Genomic DNA, 4,866 nt, shown 5'->3' with positions numbered 1-4,866 from the left:
AATGCTATATTTAGTGGGAATGCTGTATTTAGTGAATTTAGGTTGAGGAGCATGAAAAAGATGTTGAGTAGGTCCCCAGAGGCAAATCAAAACTTGCTTGTTGAACATTGCTTCCTGGTCTCTATGTGTTATCTTTTTATCTGAGACATCACTCCTGGCTACCATGAGCACAGGATAGTAGGTAGTATAAAGATGAGTGTAACAAATGGCCTATGTGAACTGAACTGAGCTGGTGAATATCAGTTAAGAAAAGGCAGTCACTGTGTGTTTGTCTAGCACAGGCAGCATGTAGGACCCTGTAGGTTATTCAAATACAATTGGAATAATCCAGGGACATATAGATATGAAACTAAACTCATGTTCTGCTCAGAAATTCATGGGTTCTGGCCAGGTGCAGTGGCTCACGCCTGTAATCCCAGCACTTTGGGAAGCCGAGGTGGGTGTATCACCTGAGGTCAGTAATTCGAGACCAACCTGGCCAACATGGTGAAACCCCTTCTCTACTAAAAATACAAAAATTAGGCGGACATGGTGACAGATGCCTCTAATCCCAGCTACTTGGGAGGTTGAGGCAGGAGAATTGCTTGAAACTGGAAGGTGGAAGTTGCAGTGACCCAAGATCACACCACTGCACTCTAGCCTGGGCAACAAGAGTGAAACTCCATCTCAAAAAAAAAAAAAAAAAAAACTTCATGGGCTATGGGTTCCAAGATAGTCTTAATCCACTCTGAGCAAGAATTGCCTAATTGCCCAAAAATGACTTCCATGCTGGTGAGGAGGCCTATGCTCCATCATCAAAATAGAGAAGTGACCAAAACTGTGAGTGCGATGATACAAGGAGGTGAGTATACCCAACAAGAACCTGAGACTTTCCAGTGAGAGGGGAGAAAATTTCAGCTTATACTGGAAAGAAACAAAAAAGAGAGGCATGAATGTATTATTTACTGTGCATTGACACCTCAAGGTAACTGGATGTTAGGTTAAAGGAGAGAAAGGAGAGAGGCATACCTATGAGTAAGGTTGCTGTTGAACAAGCTGCGACAATGAACATGGGAAGACAGGATGAGGATGATCAAAATGCCACCTGATATGGGCCCTGCTGACAAAGAGGCTATTTGATGAGACCCTCTTCAATCTGCGTTGTTTGGCTTTTAGGTAATTTGCTGTTTATCTTCTAAGTGGTTCTCTTTTTGTGCTATGAACCAGGTGACCACAGCTCTTGTATTGAGAAAAGGGCTGTCATTGTGTCATCTTGGTAGGAGTTCCAAGAAACTGACAATAGATAGTGGAGCCAATAGTTGCAGGGAACCATTTTCAGAGAAGATGAAAATAGGGTCCAATAATGTGGACGAGTGACTGCTGCCTATTTTCTTTTTTGTTCTTGTTTGTTTTTATTTGTTTCTTTGTTTTAATCTCTATTCATGTTTAATGTGCTAGCACAGTTTCTTTCATTGGATGTAAGTCTTGCATATCAATTCAAGGAAGATCACTTAGTCCAACTTAATGAAAAATATATCCTTTAAGTACTTATGGAAACACAAGCGGCACATATCAAGACAGTATTTTTGGATAAGGCCATGCTGGTTTGAGCAGATGTAACAAGAGTGAGAACCCTGGCTGAATTTTCGTGGGTAGCTCCAGTAAAGCTATTGGTGACCCATCTTGCTTTCAGGGTGCTGTTTATTATTTTTTGCCCTTCTAAAATAGATGTGTCCACTGCATTTTCCTATATCTGTTTCAGTCTTGTATGTTTGATTTGTATAGGGGAGGTAATGTATTCATTTAATGCATATGTTGAGAGAAAGTGCACCTGATAATTTGTAGTCACCTCATGGACACCAGATCCTGATTAAATGATAAGACTCTAAACTTCAGTCTGAGCCTGTTTCTGTAATCATATTGCATTCACTGGTTCCTTACAGGATAGTGTTTTTGGAATGTGGAAAGCATTTAAGCCACTGAGAAATGAGTGGGAATAGTTGCCAAAAATGCTCCCTCATGACAACAGGTCAAAATAACCACAGCTTATGGAATCCCCACCCTTTGATTTGGGCCGTCTGTATAGCTCACTTTGATCAATATAATGTCACAGTACTGATACTGTGTGCCTTTCAAAGCTAGGTCCTATGATGCCTTGCACCTTCTTCCTGAGCCTTTTGGAAGGCTTTCTTTAGTGGAAGCCAATCATCATTCATTAAGTCTAAGAATCATGAGACTCTCACGATTTGAGAAAATTCAAGGCATGAATGGGGAGGTGAAGTAGGGAATAAAATAACCAGCCAGCCCCCAGGTGTTCATCCAGCTCTAGTGCTGGGTCAGGCATCAGTGAAGCATCCTCTGGAATCCCAGCCTGAAAGATGCTTCAGAAAACATGACTTTCACCACATGACCTACCTCTCACATGAGTCCAGTTAACTGAGAAAGGTCAGAATAAATGATTGCTCTAAGCCAACATGTGTTGGGAGGTTTGCTGTGCTGCAATGCCTAGTGAAATAGCAGCAAAGCAAGGTCTGCTCACTGTGTCCATGTGTATGAATTCTGTCCATCCCAACAATAAACTACATATTTTCTGGACTTAAACCATGACCATTTGTTTCCAAATAGAAATCTAAGGATTCTGCCACATACATCAGAAAAAACACACAATTATCTTTAAACATCAACATTTGAGGTTCTTTAAGAGAAATTTTTGGGCTCCTGTGATTCTCTAACTATTGTTTGGATTAAAATTTTCATGTCAGAAATGTGTCTCTTTTTAAAGGTCCTGCATGGCAGTCTTTACAGACCAAAGCACCATGTTTATGCACAATAAATATCCTGAGAACAATGGAAGGAATTAGGAAATTCCACCAGATTGTCCTCAAGTTACCAAATTTCTTCCCTGAGGTACACTTGTGTGGCTGTAAACAGCTACCTAACATTTCAGTGCAGTGAGTCATCTGAGATTGAGTAAGGATTTTGTTTCAGAGTCTCTGATGTCAACAATGTGATATAGAAGGATGCTGTACCTAATGTCTTCTCAGACATTCCAGGGACCTTGTCACTCACTCCTGAAGTCACACGAAGGTTTATCCTTTTTGATTTCTTGATGCCTCTCATAGAATTCCTTGGGCACTCCTGGGAATGACCACTTTCTCTTTCTCCCTTAAAGCAAGAACCAAACAAATCCTCGGTAGTTTGGTGATGTTTTAATGACCAAGTGTAGCAGAAACAGTGAGGAGAGATCATGCTGTTAGTGGGCTCTGGAAATCCTATGGTCACATAGAAAGAGGGATTCCTCAACAATGAGGAGTGTGATCATCTGCCTCAACTGCAGACAGACATTGAGGTCAGGGAGACATCTCTCCACACTTGCACCATCTTCACAGAACATGGTGGGAGTTATGGACAAAGCTGCAACCGTGTTGGCTATTTATTATTACCTACAAAAGGAAAAATGCGTTAGAAAGACAGTATGCCACCAAACAAGCTTTCAGCCTCCTCTTTACTCTGTCCTAGTACCTACAACATCCCATGAGAAAACTCCTAGTTATATAACTGAACTCAAAACACACACTTCTGTTTGCAGATCAACTTTTGTACCTATTTGAGACAGTTGTTTGCTTTATTTCTAATTTTTCCTCTCATACTTCCAGCAAGGCTAGTCTATGTTTGCTCAGCCTCCCCTTTAGCCTGGAAAACCCCCATGGCTAGTGACTTTGTTTCATGAACTTGAATCCCTGCATCTTGTACAGGGTTCCACACAGGATTAATGCTAGACTATATTTGTAGAATGCATATCTTTCAGTTTTATGAACTCTGACTGCCACTCACTGCTGATGGCCCAGTTTCTCTTTGGAGTTACCTAGATCTGGGCTGGTGGTGGCCAAGAATAAATTTCAAGTGTTTTTGGAAAGGTAGAATCGGACAAGTGTTGCAAAACATAAGATATCATTTTAAACAGCTTCTAAGCATAGATAAAGATCCCTCACTTGAATCTGAATAAAATGTGAATCTTTTGGCGTTTGCCCTACACATTAGAAAGAGCCAGAACATTTGGACATATTCTTTATTACTAAGGCTGTAAAGTAACCTTCTAGGTGTCAATTTGTTAAATTTAAAATGCACACATTTTTGAACCTGTTATTTCATTTCTTTCTGATTATTTTTCAACATAAGTAAGAGAGGTGGATAATGACAAAAGAATTTACTAGAAATCTTATTACAGCACCATCTGTGACAGCAAAATATTGGAAATAACCTCAGTGCCCATCAAAAGAGTCAAGGTCAGTAATTTTGGGTAATTGTTCTAATGCAACATTATGCAATCTTTAAAAATTGAGGCAGCACCATTAATAGAAGATGTCTTCAAGATATATATTTTTAACAACAAATTAACTCAGTTCCTAAAGTGTAATGTGTAGAGCAACGTATATTAGGAATTTCTTAAAAACAAATGAAATTATAGATCTATATGCTTCCATAAGCAAAGATTTCCTGTGGAGGGAGAACAGAGCACTGGTAATGTTCTCAGGAGTAAGATTGGGTCCAGGAATGAGATAGACTTAATTTTTGATTGACTAAAACAATTTTATTTTTATGAATATTGTATTCATTCAGCGAAGTGAAAAATTGAAATAACAGCATAAGTGGAAATGACCACAATGGGAAAAGATAGAGGAGATTCTCCACCTTGGGGGAAATGCGAGGTGAGCTGATATTGACCCTGGTCAGATTTGGGAAAAGAGCTGAGGATGATGGCACAAGCAGAGCGTTTTGATGAAAAGCCCAAAGCAAAACTAGTTATGGGAGATGGGTCCAGAGGGACTATTGGGGCCAAGCCAGGGATAGCTGCCTCCTGCTCTGGGAGCCCATGGAGGGCTGGGT

The 4,866-nt window shown here is 40.2% G+C and overlaps 1 pseudogene; it reads right to left on the bottom strand.

Moving 5' to 3' along the window:
- Positions 1-238: 238 nt before the first annotated feature.
- Positions 239-1,661, bottom strand: LOC112437906 (small ribosomal subunit protein uS14-like; annotated as a pseudogene).
- Positions 1,662-4,866: the final 3,205 nt, after the last annotated feature.

This window comes from Pan paniscus, chromosome 20 (genome assembly GCF_029289425.2).
Source record: "Pan paniscus chromosome 20, NHGRI_mPanPan1-v2.0_pri, whole genome shotgun sequence".
Taxonomy (NCBI): Eukaryota; Metazoa; Chordata; class Mammalia; order Primates; family Hominidae; genus Pan; species Pan paniscus.
Note: the sequence above shows the minus strand (reverse complement) of the source record. Positions and strands in the feature narration are given on the sequence as shown.